Source organism: Mobula birostris, chromosome 15 (assembly GCF_030028105.1).
Source record: "Mobula birostris isolate sMobBir1 chromosome 15, sMobBir1.hap1, whole genome shotgun sequence".
Taxonomy (NCBI): Eukaryota; Metazoa; Chordata; class Chondrichthyes; order Myliobatiformes; family Myliobatidae; genus Mobula; species Mobula birostris.
In genome coordinates, this window is record NC_092384.1 from 84,608,632 (window position 1) to 84,627,060 (window position 18,429).

Below are 18,429 nucleotides of genomic sequence, written 5' to 3' on the forward strand. Positions count from 1 at the left end.
GAGCACGGAGGAACATCTGGTGAAACTTCTGAAATGCCTGCTTCGCTGCTGCTGCTACTGTGTGATCCAGAATCTCCGGAGGAGAAGTCCTCGGCTTTGCTTGTTGCTGGGCGGCTGGGGTGGGGTCGAAGCGCTCGGCAGAGGATGGTGCTCGGTGTCAGAGGGCTGGTCAGAGGCTCGAAGTTTTCGGACGGACTCAGAGTCGGCTGTGGTCAGGTGCTTCCAATGCATCGACAAGTTTGCGGCGCTTGGAGTTCATGGCAGGGAGAGTTTCTCCCTTCTACCATCTGCGTGAGATGATGGGGCTATCGGGACTTGAGACTTTTTTTACCCTGCCCATGGTCTGCTCTTTATCAAATTACGGTATTGCTTTGCACTGTTGTAACTATATGTTATAATTATGTGGTTTTGTCAGTTTTAGTCTTGGTTTGTCCTGTGTTTCCGTGATATCTTTCTGGAGGAACATTATATCAGTTTTTAATGCATGCATTTCTAAATGACAATAAACAAGGACTGAGTGTCCTCATAATCTAATCTAAATACGTGACCCAGGAGATGGTGCAGGAGGGAGGGCTGGGTGGAAGTTAGAAGCAAAGTCGATGAAATTGCGGGAAGCAGCACCAATGTAGTTGTCAATGTAGCGAAGGAAAAGTTGGGGAGCAGTACCAGAATAGGGAGGAAAAGTTGTGGAGCAGTACCAGAATAGGGAGGAAAAGTTGGGGAGCAGTACCAGAATAGGGAGGAAAAGTTGGGGAGCAGTACCAGTTAAGGGAAGGAAAGGTTGGGGAGCAGTACAAAGGAAAAGTTGGGGAGCTCCCCAACTTTTCCTTCGCTACATTGACGACTACGTTGGTGCTACATCCTGCACCCATGCTGCGCTAGTCAATTTCATCGACCTTGCTCCTAACTTCCACCCAGCCCTCAAATTCACTTGGTCCATCTCGGACACTTCTCTCCCCTTTCTCAGTCTCTCAGTCTCCATCTCTGGAGATAGACTATCCACTGACATCTTCTATAAGCCCACTGACTCTCATAATTACCTCTACTATACCTCTTCCCACCCTGCCACATGCAAAAATGCTATTCCCTATTCTCAGTTCCTCTGTCTCTGCCGCATCTGCTCCCAGGATGAGGCTTTCTCAAATGTCCTCTTTCTTTAAGGATCGTGGTTTCCCTTCTACCGAGATCAATGATGCCCTCACTCGCATCTCCTCCATTTCCCACACTTCGGCCCTCACCCCATCCTCCCATCACCACAACAGGGACAGAGTTCCCCTTGTCCTCACCTACCACCCCACCAGCCTCTGGATCCAGCACATTATCCTCTGCAACTTCCACCACCTTCAACCGGACCCCACCACTAAGCACATCTTTCCCTCTCTACCCCTCTCCGCTTTCCGCAGGGATCATTCCCTCCGTGACTCCCTGGTCCACAGTCCCTTCCCCACAGATCTCCCACCCGGCACTTATCCCTGTAAGCGCAAGTGCTACACCTGTCCCTACACCTCCTCTCTTGCCACCATTCAAGACCACAAACAGTCCTTCCAGGTGAAGCAACACTTCACTTGTGAGTCTGTTGGGGTCATCTATTGCATCTGGTGCTCCCGGTGCGGCCTCCTCTACATCAGTGAAACCCGACGCAGATTGGGGGACCGCTTCGTCGAGCACCTCCACTCCGTCCGCCGTAACAGACAGGATGTCATTTAACTGGAAAGGATCCAGAAAAGATTTACAAAGATGTTACCATACCTGCAGAGCATGACTCACAAGGTGAGGCTAGCTTGTCTGTCTTGGTGTGCAGGAGAGAAACGTGACCATGTCATGACAGGATTGAATAAAATAATTTGTCACAGTCTTCTTCCCTTTGACAGGGAGTCTAAACAGAAGGGGACAGAGTTTTAAAGTGAGAGGGGAAAGATTTAAAAGTAATTGAGAGTTTAGAGGAAGCTCAGAGGCAAATACAATTACAAGATAGTTGAACAGGATATACAGCATAGATCATGGGTTCCCAGCCTATTTTTATGCCATGGGCCCCTCCCATTAACTGAGGGGTCCATGAACTCCAGGCCCAGGTGGAAAAGGGTCAAAAGGTTGCAGGTGGGACTAGATCAGATTGGTTTGAATGAATGGATTGGGCTGATGGGTCTGTTTCCATGTTGTACATCTCCATGATTGGTGAAAGTGTGGATACAAGCAGCAGCTGACTTTGTTTCAAGAGCACCATGTCACCGGAAATACTGTCTAAAGGCTGACATCTCAGCATCCTTCAAGAGGGTTAATTCACAAAAGGTGTCCAGTCAGGACAGTACCCCTGCCCGAATACAAAATATCCACATGAACAAACTGGTTGGAGTACTTACCTACATATCTAACCTCCTGCTTCTGTGGTCTGACGTTTCTGCCCACTTCAAAAGGGCATTTACTGTGCCAGTGCCCAGGAAGACTATAATGCCTCAATAACAACAGTCTGGTAGTATTTACATCATCCATAATGAAGTGCTTTAAGGAGCAGGTTATGGTGTAAATCATCTCCTGCCTCAGAGACGACCTGGACCTACTCCAATTTGCCTCCTACCCCAACAAGTCAAAGCAGATGCAATTTCACTGGCTCTTCACTTTTCTCTGGACCATCTGTCAGGCTGCTCGTCAACTACAGCTTGGCATTCAACATAACCACCCCATCCAAACTTACTGTCGAGCTTCATGACCTAGGCTCTGTACCTCCCTCTGCAACTGGACACTCTACTTCCTCATTGTCAGAGAGGATTGGTAACAACATTTGCTTCTTAATGACTATTAACAGCGAAATACACCATTTGTGTCAAATCAAATCAGCAAGAATGTGCTGGTGGCAGCCCTCATTTGTCACCATGCTTCCAGCGCCCACAATATACTAACTCTAACTCATACATCTTTGTGATTGGAGGGAACCTACGCAGTCATAGGGAAAATGTACAAACTCCTTACAAACAGCGGCAGGAATTGAACCTCAGCTTTACACAGCGCTGTAAAGCATTATGCAAACCACGACACTACCATGCTGGCCCACTGGGATAGGAGGGCAACATCCTTAGCAGTTCTTTGAGCAGTACCATGGGATCAGTAGGTAGAAGCTCAACAGTCAGATACAGTGTCTCCAGTGACGTGGTGTTCCCTCAGGACACAGTCGATGTTTCAGGCCGAGACCCTTCTTCAGAACTGGAAAGGAAAGGGGAAGACGTCAGAATAGAAAGGTAGGGGGAGGTGTAGGAGGATAATTATGAGGTGATAGGTGAAACCAGGTATGTGGGAAAGGTAAAGGGCTAGAGAGCAAGAAATCTGATAGGAGAGGAGAGTGGACTATGGGATAAAGGAAAGGAGGTGGGGGACTGAGGGGAGATGATAGGCAGGTGAGGAGAAGAGGTAAGAGGCTAAAGTAGGGGAATAGAACAAGAGGGAAAGGGAGAGGGGGGAAAAAAGAAAAGAGAGCTGGATTCTTTGACATTATGCAAATGTTTCTGACAAGATGAGGACTTTGAGATGTGATGCAGGGTAGAGAAAGTGATAAAAGTAAAGCAGAGTGAATAATAGTTGAGAATTCTGTCTATTAGTTTGAATATTAATGAAATACAAGATGAAATAATTTATTAATTTCATTCTTTCTTCTCTCCCTCCCCCACCTTCAGCTTCCCTGGTTATTATAAGGTGAATTCACTCCTTGTCAGAATGAACAGCAAGCAGTGACTCAGAGACTGAACAGCTCTGTACGCACTCTGCTCCTTGCTGATAACAAGCCAGCATTGTCTGCTCCCGTCAGATAAGGCTGACCCTGGCGTTTACCAACTCCTATCTTCCTTTGCAGTCAATATTAATACAGATGAGAAAGGCCGCTTTTGATAACATAACTACAGTCATAACACATTCTGTGCAGTTTATTACTGGCACTTCACAAATTAGGCACTTTCCAATACCCATCCTTCTTTGTGCTGATCGTTTTTATTGTTTGTCACAGTGTTAAAAATATTCCAAAGACATCTCAGGAGGTAGTTGATGGGCTTCTCCAGTCTCAAGAGAATTCAAACAACACAAAATTAAGAGTGAAATGGTCACAATAAATATACACCTAGCCAACTCTTCTGCTAGAAGTACAACCATAGAGCTGGAACATAGAAGATCAGGCCCTTCAGCTCACTATGTCTGTGCTGACCACAATGTCAATTTAAACTAATCCCATATGGTTTAAATTCCTCCATTTCATGCCTGTTCATGCGCCCAGTTAAATCCCTTTAAATATAATCTCTGCTTCCACCATCTCCTCTGGCAGTATGTTCCAGATACCTACCACTATGTGTAAAAAAAAACCTTTGCTTTGTAAATCTCCTTTAAACTCCCCCCACCTTAAATATACTCCATCTATTTGACACTTCCATGGGAAAAGTATTATCTACCCTCTCTGTGCCTCTCATAATTATATACCATTTGGCCAGGTTGCCCCTCAGTCCCTTAGGATCTAGAATAAACAACTCAGGTTTGTCCCTACAGCTAATACCCTCTAATCAAAGCAATATCGTGGTGAACCTCTTCTGTACGCTCTCAAAAACCTCATCCTTTCTCTAATGCAGTGACTAGAACCACACAACACTCCAATATGTATACAACCTCAACACAATTACCCAACTTTTATACTCAACTAGACAACCGGGTGACCCACTGGGGCACCCTTTGACAGAAGGGTAGTGCAGTCTGATCTGACCAGAATGAACATTAAATTTTCCTGAATGCTATTGGTATCGCTTTGCTTTGGAAATTGAAGAAGAAAACCTCAGTTTATTAAAGAAGAACAACGTGTAGCAAGGCAAATATAGCTCCTCTTTGTTTAACGAAGGACACTTCTGATGGCATCATTTCTGGTTGATCTGCCACCCTTGTGCCTCTCATTGTCATTCTGGAGACATGCAGTCCTTTCACCTGCCATCTCTTCATCTCTTCTGCTGTTTGTTCTTTGTCTCTGATCCTGGAGAGGTGCATTTCCCAGCTCCTTTGTCTCTTCCTCTCTCCTCCTCCTGTCCCTGTTTTTGTCATTCTGGAGACATGCAGTCCTTTCATCCCCTGTCTCTTCATCTCTTCTGCTGTTTGTTGTTTGTCTCTGATCCTGGAGACGAGCATTTCTCAGCTCTTTTGTCTCTGCGTCTCTCCTCCTTCTATGCCAGTTGTTGTCATTTCGGAGATGTGCATGCCTCTCCTCCTCTGTCTCTTCTCTCATCTTTTTTGTCCTGACCCTTTGATCCTGGAGTTGTGCGGCCCTGGCCTCATCTGATTCTTGTTCTCTCCCTCTCCTTGCCACTTCCTGATGACGTTTGGCGTCATCTCTTGATCATAATGTTCCCCTTCTCTTTCCACGTGGCATAATTAGGCTGACCATATTTTTTTTTACCCTAATGCTGGATAGAAGATACGAAGCACTAACAACAAAGGATGCTGATTATTCTTGATGATGTGGTTGGCGCTCTCCTAAATGGACGTGATATAGTCACCGCTGTCCTTTAACTGCAGTAAAGGGTTTTATGGATGTCTTGAAGTACGTCATTACAATAAGATTTAATTATCTCTTATTGATGGGTCTCAGTTTGATCTGTTCCAATCCTGCACATGCTGATGGTAATTAGCAGAATGTGACCGCTCGAAATAGAGCTGCCCTGCCCTTTTGGTGTCGCTGCTGAGGCTGGCCATGCGCATGCGTCGTGGTGTCACGTCGCGGTTTCCATCATGGCTGACATTGGCTCTCGGGTGAAAGCAGGGCTGTTGACTTTGGTGAGTGAGCAATTTTATACGAATATATAACCCTGAACTTTGTCTGCATTCTGTAAGTTAGCACATTTTAAGTCGATTTAGCCAAAAATAGTGCCGCTGTAATGCACCGTTTGCGCTAATTGGAGGTCACAAACAGACAAACAGAGCATGCGAGTCTTAGTAGTGTATAGATAGATAACTTGAGAAAGGCACAATGGGAAGGGGAGTTGAAATGACATGCAACTCAAAGCTGCAGAGTCCAAGTGTTGCACAAAATGATCAATGAATCTACACTTCATCTTGCCAAGGTAGAAGATGCCCCACTGAAAGAACCAGATGAAACAGATGAGGTTATAAGGGGTGCATATTCCTTTCTCCAATGCCACGCTGAGAGCAAACACAATCAACACTTTGTGTTTCACGTGGGTGGCCTAGGCAGCCCGACGTTTACACTTTCAGGTTTCAGATAAACCACACCCTCAGTGTTCATTTTCCACACCCAATCATTTCTGTCCTTTTGTATTTCCCCATTCACCCCCAAAACCTATAAATGTCAATGGTCCCCATCTTACTCCATGTCTCCATCATCTCTCCACCTGTCACCTTCCAGCCTTTGCCTCTATGCTCACCCTTCCCTCTGACTTCTATTGGAACCTATCTGCCCATTATCCCATATCCCAAATCCGGTAACAGCCATCACCTACCGGAACTTCCCCTCACTACATACTTTATATTGACTATCGTTCCTCCACATTCTCAATCCTAATGCAGGGTTTCAGCCTGAAACTTCAGACATCCGTTTGCCTCGACAGATGGTGCTTGACCTGCTGAGTTCTTCTAACATCAAGCAATCCATTGGAGGAATTCCAGCATTCATACAAAGAAAATATTCATCCAGGTTTTGGGCTGAAACCTTTTGGGAAGAGCAATTGAATGGCAATACAGGCAAAGTGCTCTAGGAACTCAGCAGGTCAGGCAGTATCTGTAAGACCATAAGACCAAAAGGTATAGGAGCAGACTTGGGCAATATAGCCCATCGAAACTATCAGCCATTTCATCATGGGTGATTCATTTCTCTCTCAGCCCCAGTCTCCTGCCTTCTCACTGTATCCCTTCAGACCTGAGTAATCAAGAACCTATCAACCTCTTTCTTAAATATACCCAGTGACTTGACCTCCACAGTCACCTGTGGCAAAAATTCTACACCACTCTCTGGCTAAGGGAGTTCCTCCTCACCTCCATTCTAAATGGACATCCCACCTTCTGAGGCTGTGTCACCTGGTCTGAGACTCCCCACCACAGGAAACATCCTTTTCACATCCACTCTATCGAGGCCTTTCAACATTTAGAAACATAGAAAACCTACAGTGCAATACAGGCCCTTCGGCCCACAAAGCCGTGCCGAACATGTCCCTGCCTTAGAACTACCTAGGCTTACACATTGCCCTCTATTTTTCTAAACTCCATGTAGCCATCCAGGAGTCTCTTAAAAGACCCTATCATTTCTGTTTCCGCCTCCACCACCATCACCGGCAGCCCATTCCACGCACTCACCACTCTGTGTAAATAAACTTACCCCTGACATCTCCTCTGTACCTACTTCCAAGCACCTTAAAACTGTGCCCTCTCGTGCTAGCCATTTCAGCCCTGGGAAAAAGCCTCTGACTAGCCACACAATCAATGCCTCTCATTATCTTGTACACCTCTATCAGGTCACCTCTCATCCTCTGTCGCTCCAACCAGAAAAGGCTGAGTTCACTCAACCTATTTTCATAAGGCATGCTCCCCAATCCAGGCAACATCCTTGTAAATCTCCTCTGCACCCTTTCTATGGTTTCCACGTCCTTCCTGTAGTGAGGCGACCAGAACTGAGCACAGTACTCCAAGTGGGGTCTGACCAGGGTCCTATTTAGCTGCAACATTACCTCTCGGCTCTTAAACTCAATCCCATGGTTGATGAAGGCCAATGCACCGTATGCCTTCTTAACCACAGAGTCAACCTGCGTGGCAGCTTTGAGTGTCCTATGGACTGACCCCAAAATCCCTCTGATCCTCCAAACTGCCAAGAGTCTTGCCATTAATGCTATATTTTGCCATCATATTTGACCTACCAAAATGAACCACTTCACACTTATCTGGGTTGAACTCCATCTGCCTTTTCTCAGCCCAGTTTTGCATCCTATCAATGTCCTGCTGTAACCTCTGACAGCCCTCCACACTATCCACAACACCCCCAACTTTTGTGTCATCAGCAAATTTACTAATCCATCCCTCCACTTCCTCATCCAGGTCACTTATAAAAATCACTAAGACTAGGGGTCCCAGAACAGATCCCTGAGGCACACCACTGGTCACCGGCCTCCATGCAGAATATGACCCATCTACAACCACTCTTTGCCTTCTGTGGGCAAGCCAGTTCTAGATCCACAAAGCAAAGTCCCCTTGGATCCCATGCCTCCTTACTTTCTCAATAAGCCTTGCATGGGGTACCTTATCAAATGCCTTGTTGAAATCCATTTACACTATATCTACTGCTCTACCTTCATCAATGTGTTTAGTCACATCCTCAAAAAAATCAATCAGGCTCGTAAGGCACGACCTGCCTTTGACAAAGCCATGCTGACTATTCCTAATCATACTATGCCTCTCCAAATGTTTATAAATCCCGCCTCTCAGGATCTTCTCCATCAATTTACCAACCACTGAAGTAAGACTCACTGGTCTATAATTTCCTGGGCTGTCCCTACTCCCTTTCTTGAATAAGGGAACAATATGCACAACCCTCCAATCCTCCTGAACCTTTGCCATCCTCATTGATGATGCAAAGATCATCGCCAGCAGCTCAGCAATCTCCTCCCTCACTTCCCACAGTAGCCTGGGGTACATCTCATTCAGTCCCAGTGACCTATCCATCTTGATGCTTTCCAAAAGCTCCAGCACATCCTCTTCCTTAATATCTACATGCTCAAGCTTTTCAGTCTGCTGTAAGTCATCCCTACAATCGCCAAGTTCCTTTTCCATAGTGAATACTGAAGCAAGTATTCATTAAGTACCTCTGCTGTCTCCTTCGGTTCCATACACACTTTTCCACTGTCACACTTGATTGGTCCTCTTCTCTCACATCTTATCCTCTTGCTCTTCACATACTTGTAGAATACCTTGGGGTTTTCCTTAATCCTGTCCGCCAAGGCCTTCTCATAGCCCCCTTTGGCTCTCCTAATTTCGTTCTTAAGCTCCTTCCGGCTAGCTTTACAATTTTCTAGATCTCTATCATTGCCTAGTTTTTCGAACCTTTCATAAGCTCTTCTTCTCTTCTTGACTAGATTTACAACAACTTTGTACACCACGGTTCCTGTATCCTACCATCCTCTCCCTTTCTCATTGGAACATACCTATGCAGAACATCACGCAAATACCCCCTGAACATTTGCCACATTTCTTCTGTAAATTTTCCTGAGAACATCTGTTTCAAATTTATGCTTTGATAGGTTTATCTCATTGATAGGTTTCAATGAGATTCCCCTCTCATTCTTCTGAATTCCAGTGAGTAAAGGGCCCAGAGCCATCAAATGCTCCTCATATGATAAGCCTTTCAATCCTGGAATCATTTTTGTGAAACTCCTTTGAACCCTCTCCATTATAAGCAGGTCTTTTCTTAGATAAGGAGCCCAAAACTGCTCAGAGTACTCCAAGTGAGGCCTCACCAGTGCCTTATAAAGCCTCAACATGACATTCTCACTTTTATATTCTAATCCTCTTGAAATAAAAGCTAATGTTGCATTTGCCTTCCTCACCACCGACTCAACCTGCAAAGTAATTTTTTAGGAATCCTGCATGAGGACTCCCTCTGCACCGCAGATTTTCGAATTTTCTCTCCATTTAAAGAGGGAGAACTGGGAGATCAAGTTTGCTAAAGCAGACAGAGGATAGGTTCTCTGGAAGCAGTCGCCTAGTCTACTCTTGGTCCCACCAGCACAGTTCTTCCAGCAGTTTGTTTGTGATCCCGATTCCAGCATCTGCACTCTCTCACCTCCAAGTACGTGAGATATGCAGGCATGCCTGCAATGTAGATAACACAGCAGCCAAGTTAGACACAAGCTCCTACAAACATGAGATAAAGACTCGATGATCAGTTCTAGAAATGTCCATCCAATGAAATATATTGGCCAGGTCACTTGCCAGAACTTCCAGCACACAACCCAGTGAGATCAGTTACTGACACCCAAGACTTTGGATTAACATATTTTCTGGTTGCTCAAAGATCACAGCACCCTCTCACAACTGGTATGATAACAGTCTACAAGTTTATTCAGAATAATCAGCTAGGCAACTGAACAGATTCTCTCATGCTGGACATTTTACTATTTGATTGGCATCATTGTTTTAGAATCCCTACTCTGTACATAGTTACATAACATCAAAGTTGCTGGTGAACGCAGCAGGCCAGGCAGCATCTCTAGGAAGAGGTACAGTCGACGTTTCAGGCTGAGACCCTTCGTCAGGACTAACTGAAAGAAGAGTTAGTAAGAGATTTGAAAGTGGGAAGGGGAGGGGGAGATCCAAAATGATAGGAGAAGACAGGAGGGGGAGGGATGGAGCCAAGAGCTGGACAGGTGATTGGCAAAGGGGATATGAGAGGATCGTGGGACAGGAGGCCCAGGGAGAAAGACAAGGGGGGAGGGGGGAAACCAGTCACCTGTCCGCTCTTGAATCTATCCCTCCCCCTCCTGTCTTCTCCTATCATTTTGGATCTCCCCCTCCCCCTCCCACTTTCAAATCTCTTACTAACTCTTCCTTCAGTTTGTCCTGATGAAGGGTCTCGGCCTGAAACATCGACTGCACCTCTTCCTAGAGATGCTGCCTGGCCTGCTGTGTTCACCAGCAACTTTGATGTGTGTTGCTTGAATTTCCAGCATCTGCAGAATTCCTGTTGTTTCTGTACACAGTTTTCTTCTTTCAATTGTTCTTTCTTTCCTTACCTTTCTATAAGTGTATGCCTCAGATAAATATTATGTGGAGATTTGTGACAAATATGATTAAGATATATATGTACAGTATCTGAAATACATCTTATGGAAATGTTTGATGAAATTCAATAAAAAATAAATTACAAAAAAAAATTACTTGGGCTTGGGCTGGCATCTGCTATCCAGCTGAGCGATGGCTTCTGACCTAACAGATGAGTGAAGTGATTGAAAGCAAATACCGCAAGAATACATGATGCCGAGCAAGCAGTAGTTTGAATAAGCAATAAATCAGAGAATGCAAAAAGTGAGACAGAGGAAAGAAGCAGCATACAAGCCAGAGAACAATTTGTTAACAACACACACAAAATGTTGAAGGAACTCAGCAGGCCAGGCAGCATCTATGGAAAAGAGTACGGTCGATGTTTCGGGCCGAGACCCTTCATCAGGACTGGAGAAAAAAGATGAGGAGTCAAGAGTTAGAATGTGGAGGGAGGAGAGGAAGAACCACAAGGTGGTAGATGAAAATGGGAGGGGGAAGGGGTAAAGTAAAGAGGTGGGAAGTTGATCAGTGAAAGAGATACAGGCTAGAGAAAGGGGAATCTGATAGGAGAGGAAAAGGGGAGGAGCACTAGTGGAGGGTGATAAGGTGAGAGAGGGAAATGGGAATGGGGAATGTCCCCTCGCTCAGCTTATCACCTCCCTCTGGTGCTCTTCTCCTACTCTTTCTTCCACGGCCTTCATTCCTCTCCTATAAGATTCCCCCTTCTCCAGCCCTATCTCTTTCACCAATCGACTTCTCACCAACCCTCCCCCCACCTCTGGTTTCACCTACCACCTTCTGGTTCTTCCTCCCCTCCCTCCACTTTCTTACTCTGACTCGTCCTTTTTTTCTCCAGTCCTGCCGAAGGGTCTCGGCCCGAAACATCGACTGTACTCTTTTCCATAGATGCCGCCTGGCCTGCTGAGTTCCTCCAGCATTTTGTGTGTGTTGCTCGGATTTCCAGCATCTGCAGATTTTCTCTTGTTTGTGATTGAACAATTTGTTCTCACTTTTGGGCAGCCTGATCAGTGCTGAATCCCACCACATGAGGGCGTTGTTGAGCTGTGTGGCAGAAGCCTTCTGGCCTCATTAAATGCCAGCCCCAGATCTAAGAGCTGTCACCAGCCTTTTGATCTGTTTCCACAAATAAGTATTAATGACTTGAGCCCTAATGAATGAACAGAATGAAATAACAGACAGTAGATATTCTCAAGATCACACATCAGCGCTGAAAGGAACAAGAGTTCAGGTCAGAAACCATTCTTTAGAACCATTGATCTGAAACATGAGCTTATTCCAGAGGTGCTGAGTGAGTTGCTGTGCATTATCTGTAAAAGATTAGAAAACCTCAGCAGGTCAGGCAGCATCTATGGAGAAAGCACAGCCTCAGAATTTAAGGACGTGGAGAGGATGTTTCCTATAGTGGGGGAATCTAGGAGCAGAGGGCACAGCCTTAGAATATAAGGACTACCCTTTAAAACAGAGACCAATAGAACCATAGAACATTACAGCACAGAAACAGGCCTTTTGGCCCTTCTAAGAAGTGAAGTGACATTCCTTTAGCCAGAGGATGGTGAATCTGTCGGATTCATTGTCACAGATGGCTGTGGAGGCCGACTCATTGGGTATATTGGGAGGTTGATATGTTCTTGATCAGTCAGTGAGTCAAAGGTTATGGGGAGAAGATGGGAGAATGAGGTTGAGACGGATAATAAATCAGCTATGATGGAATGGCGGAGCAGATTCAATGGGCTGAATGGCCTAATTCTGCTCCTATGTCTCATGGTCTAAACCAATGCTTTACACTGATAATAGTGCATCAGCTACTACTAATCCAAAATATTAGCATTCTCTCTCCACAGGTGCTTCCCGACTTGCAGAGTACTTTATTTTTAAAAAATTTACATCCTAGATTTCCAGCAACCACTGATTGTATCTCATGTCTTGATTTTAACGGGCCAGTTATGAGCCTTATACGTAGCTCCTACATTCTAGTCCAGGAATCTGTCTGCATTACAGTGCAAAGGCTTTAAAGGACACGTTGCTCAAAATTGGGTTGTTCTCCTTAGAGCATCGGAGGCTGTTGGGAGACAACTGAGGTTTTTACAATTAGATTAGATTATGAAGACACGCAGTCCTCTTTTATTGTCATTTAGTAATGCATGCATTAAGAAATGATACAGTATTTCCTCCGGTGTGATATCACAAAACATGGGACAGACCAAGACTGAAAAAACTAACAAAACCACATAATTATAACATATAGTCACAACAGTACAACAATACCATAACTTGATGAAGAAGTCCATGAGCAAAGTAAAAAGTTCAAAGTTTCTCAAATGTCCCACATCTCACGCAGACGGGAGAAGGAAGAAAAACTCTCCCTGCCACGCCGACCACAGTCCGACTCTGAGTCATCCGAAAACTTTGAGCCTCAATCAGCTCTCCGACACAGAGTACTGAGCGCCATCTCTATCCGAACAATTCGACCTCAATCTCGGTCACCAACAGCAGGCAAAGTCGGGGATTTTGGGGTCTTCCCTCCGGAAGATTCCCGACCACGCAGTAACAACAGCAGCGGACTGGCGTTTCAGAAATTTCTCCAGATGTTCCTCTGTGCTTTCATGTCTGTCTCCATCAAATCAGAATTGTCCACGGCCCCTATTTAACGGATACAATATCATTTTTCACCGGAGGGTTGAGCACACGCGGCGCGCTTCTCTCTCTCCTTCCGCCGAATTATAGAAGGCCTAAATAAGGTAAACAGTCAGAATCTGCTCTGCAGGTAAAGAATGTCAAACACCAGAGGACATGCTTTTAAGAGTAAAGGGAAAAGTTGAAAAGTGGTGTGAGAGGCAAGTTCTTACACCAAGAGTACTACGTACCTAGATTGGGTTACTGGGTAATAGTGGAATAATTGGAATTGGTAATAGATTTGATTTATTATTGCCTTATGTAGGAACATACAGGGAAAAGCTTGTCGTGCATACTGTTCATGCAGATCAAGTCATTATCGACTTTGGTGTTTGGTGTTTAATATGATCATCCCTGAGAAGCTGGTGGGTAAGCTGTCCTCGTTGGATCTCAACACCTCTCTCTGTAACTGGATCTTGGACCTTGACCGGAAGGCCACAGTCAGTCCACGTTGGCAGCACCATCTCTAGCTCCATCACATTGAGTACCGGTGCCCCCGCCAGGGCTGTATGCTCAGCCTGCTGATACGTGACTGTACCGCTAGAACCAGTTCAAACCAAATCATCAAGTTCGCTGATGACAACAGTGCTTGGCCTCCTCAACAACAACGACAAGATGGCGTACAGAGAGGAGATAGAGTGGCTGGTAGAATGTTGCGAGCACAACAACTGGAGTCTCAATGTGGGCAAGACCTAGGAGATGATTGTGGACTTTAGGAAGGTACAGGCTGACCAGTCCTCATTGCACATACATTGCTCCTCCATGAAGAATTATGACCGAAGTTTCAGGGGGAGGAGGCAGAGACAATGGATGATCTCACCTGGCCACTCGACACCAGCTCTTTGGTCAGGAAATCACAGCAGAGTCTCCTTTTTGAGGAGATTACAGCCCTACCCCATTTTAACTAATTTTTCCCGGAACATCACTGACCATCCTGACCAGCTGCATCACCATCTGGTATGGAAATTGCAAGGAACCTGATGGCAAGCCCTGTCAGAGCATTGCAAAACTGCTGAGAGGTCATCGGGAAGTCTCTTCCACCCATTAAAGATCTTTAGAGTGCTATGTACGCAGGGCCCTTAGCATCGTCAATGATCCAACTATCTATTCAACAATCTCTTTGACCCCCTATCATCAGGCAGGAGGTACCGTAGCATTAGAACAAGAACTGTTAGGATGGAAAACAGCTTCTTCTCCCACACCGTAAGACACTTGAACTCGCTGCCACCACCAGAGCTCATTACTTATAAAGTCCCAATAGCGTTTTACTGTTTACTTTCTAAACTTTTGTCATAAATGCACCTTATGCTAATCTGGAATATTTTTATTATCTGTGGTGACATTACTTTGTGTGTTGTGTGTGAGTTATATGTAGTGTATTATACACCGTGGTCTGGGGGAACATTGTTTCGATTAGCTATATAAATGTAAGCAATTGAATGACAAAGTGGCGACTCGGATCCACTTGAGTGGAGACTTGGATCTGCCCCAGTTTGCCTACTGAAGCAACAGGTCTACAGCAGATGCTTTCTCGTTGGTACTTCACAGAACCCTGAACATCTGGACAGCAAAGATGCATACATCAGTATGCTCTTTATCAATCATAGCTCAGCATTTAATACCATCATCCCCGCAAAACTAATCAGTAAACTCCAAGACCTGGGCCTCAATACCACCTTGTGCAATTGGATCCTGGAATTCCTCACTTGTAGACCCCAGTCAGTTTGGATTGGTAAAAACATCTCCTCCACAATCTCCATCAGCACAGCAGGGATGTGGACTCGGCCTCCAGCTCTACTCGCTTTACACCTATGACTGTGTGGCCAAGCACAGCATATACCAGTTTGCTGATGACACCACAGTTGCGGGCTGTATCTAAGGTGGTGATGAATCAGCATACAGGAGGGAGACTGACAATTTGGCTGACATAACAACAACCTCTCACTCAATGTCAATAAGACCAAGGAATGATTGTAGACTTCAGGAGAGGGAAACCAGAGGTCCATGATTGGAGATTCAGAGGAGGAGAGGGCCAGTAACTTTAAATTCCTGAGTGTCACCATCTCAGAGGACCTGTCCTGAACCCAGCATATAAATGTAATTGCAAAAAAACCACGACAGCACTTCAATTTCCTCAGGAGTTCGTAGAGATTGGGCATGTCATCAAAAACTTTGGCAAACTTTTATAGATGTGTTGTGGAAAGTATGCTGACTGGTTGCATTATGGCCTGGTATGGGAACACCAATGCCTTTGAATGGCAAATCCTACAAAAGGTAGTCGATTCGGACCAGTAGATCACGGATTAAGCCTTCCGAACCATTGAGCACATCTCCATGAAATGTTGCCATGGGAAAGCGGCATCCATCAAAGATCCTTATCAGCCAGGCCAGACTCTACTCTTGCTGCTGCCATCAGGTAGGAGGTACAGGAGCCTCAGGACTCACACCACCAGGTTCAAGAACAGCTACTATTCCTCAAACATCAAACTCTTGAATAAAACAGGATAGCTACACTCATTTAAGGACTCTGTTACATTGTTATTTCATTCCCATTATTTATTGCTGGTTATTATCAGTACAGTTTGTTCACAGTTCACAGATTTTACAGTTTACAAATCCTGTTCTACAGATCTGCTAAGTACGCCCACAGAAAAAGAAACATGGAATTGTATTTGGTGACATGCATGTACTCTGATAATAAACTTTACTTTGAATTTTGAACTTTGACAATAAACTTGAACTTATATGGTGCATTGAGGTAGCAGGCATTTGGTATCTCACATCATCTCTATCTCAAAAAGACTCTGGAGACATCCATCCGGAATAGTTATCTGAAGATTTGATAAAGAGAAGTATCTGGGTGGGTTTTCATAGAAATGAAATTCACTGCTTATTCCTCAATGGAAGCTGTTACTCTGATCTTTGAGAATGAATTAACTCCTGCTTACATTTCTCAAGACAGTATTTAATTAAGTTTCTCAGTAACAGCCACCAACTCTCACTCCTGTTGAACTCTGGACTTGTGGTAGGTCCTCCAGTGGTGAAGATACAGAAAAATGGCAACTAATAGGAACAACAGCTGACGGAAACACTTTAATAAGAATTTTTTTTCTGCCTTTATAACTTCTAACAGTAAAATCACCCCAAGCTTTTTACAGAGACATCAAACAAGTTTGAGAGACTAGGGCAATACACCAGACAAAGTTTGTTTGAAGGAGCACCTTAGAGGACAAGAGAAGTTCAGAAACAGAATTCTAGAATGTGGAGCTATAGCTTCCAAAGCCCAGCTACTTTTAAAGAAGAATTAAAAATCAGGGATGTTCAGGTACCCAACTGGAATGGAATGGCTGACCACACTGACAATTCATAATCAATCCTCATTTCTCCAAGTGCTGGTAAATCCTGTCCCTCAGAATCCCCTCCAGTAACTTTCATACCAACAGTTAGGCTCACGGGCCGGTGGTTCCCTGATGAGTCGTTGCAACCTTTCATAAATAAATACAAAATATTAGCCACCTTCAAAACCTTCCAGACGCTCGCTCCCAGCTAAAGATGATATAAATAAGGGTGTCAAAGGTTATGGGGAGAAAGGAGGAGAATGGGTTGAGAGAATAATAAATTAGCCATGATTGAATGACAGAGAAGTCTTAATAGGCTGATTCTGCTATGATGTCTTTATCCATGTCCTCTGGAACTTCCTGCAAAATTATTTTCAAATAAGCTTTTCAAAATGCCCTAGAATACACCTGGGCAGGCCTCAGGGATCCCAAACACCTCCTCCATTATCATGGGACCATGTTCCAGTAAATCACTACTCACTTCCATTAATACCATAATCTCCATGACCCTCTCCACAGTAAAAACAGGTGAGTGATATTCATTTAGCAGTTGATCCATTCTACTGTAGAAGCACACACAGATGACTACGTTGTTTCCTAATGTGACCTGCTCTCTGCACTGTTAGCCTTTTGCACTTAATACACACAATCATAGAAATTCTTAGAAACAGATGAGCACAGGCAAATGTGGCATGTTTATGACCAGAAAACTAAGAATGGAGTTGGATTGCAGATGCATCAACAGTACAGAAGGTTTGGAGGTTGAAAAACACAAGGAGAAATACCTTACCTTTATCTCAACCTAGCATGTCATCAGATAATCTTGATTAAAATTGCTTTGGCACAATGCAAAAGCAGAAACCTGATTGAAGAGATTCTGAAAAAGAGAAATATGGATCAGAAGAATATTGTATAGAGAATCAAGGAAAACAATCTGCAAAGCCAGAGAACTAAAGATACTTTTTGAGAGGCAACTTAAACAGATTTCTAGCTTCTCAGCACCCAATCATCGGGCCAGACAGCTTTATGTGAATTGCCTGCCCTGGTTGGAGTCCTCCTCACATCAGCTGTGGTCGGCAGAATACCTGCCTCTCACATGCCGAAAAGCTATTCAGTCTATCGTTAACTTGTAATCCATTATGATCTGAAGGCCCTGCCAAATGAGCCTTGTCTCTCTGGTTTCACAGAAATGGCTGAATATTTAAAGGGCAGTTGAAAACATATCCAAGGAACCAGCAATGTTGACTAGGAAAAGGAAACAGAAAGGGCAAGTAAGGTGGTCACCAAGATAACTCAAAAACAGCAGAAATAAAGCATAAAAATGATGGGATGATGAAAATCAAAATAAAAAGCTCAAAATGCTGGAAACACTCAGTAGGTCAGGAGAGAGAAGTAGTTAACACTTCAGATTGACAACAACACTTAGAAATACAGTGCCTGTGAAGTATTCATCCCCCCCTTAGAAGTTTTCATGTTTTATTATTTTACAACATTGAATCACAGTGGATTTAATATGGCTTTTTTTGATACTGATCAACAGAAAAAGACTCTTTCATGTCAAAGTGAAAACAGATCTCTACTAAGTGATCTAATTACAAATATAAAACACAAAATAACTGAT

The 18,429-nt window shown here is 44.4% G+C and overlaps 1 protein-coding gene across 3 annotated transcripts in view; it reads right to left on the bottom strand.

Annotated features, from left to right (window-relative positions):
• Window positions 1–18,429, bottom strand: part of cbfa2t3 (CBFA2/RUNX1 partner transcriptional co-repressor 3) — a 318,224-nt gene that overhangs the window by 292,697 nt on the left and 7,098 nt on the right. For 2 of the 3 annotated variants that reach the window (XM_072280040.1, XM_072280038.1), the window contains exon 2: window positions 17,599–17,685. The gene's annotated coding sequence lies outside the window, so the exon portion shown is untranslated. Of the gene's footprint in view, window positions 1–3,092; window positions 3,199–13,062; window positions 13,369–17,598; window positions 17,686–18,429 lie in introns of those variants that run through there. The other variant, XM_072280041.1, reaches the window with a different exon arrangement.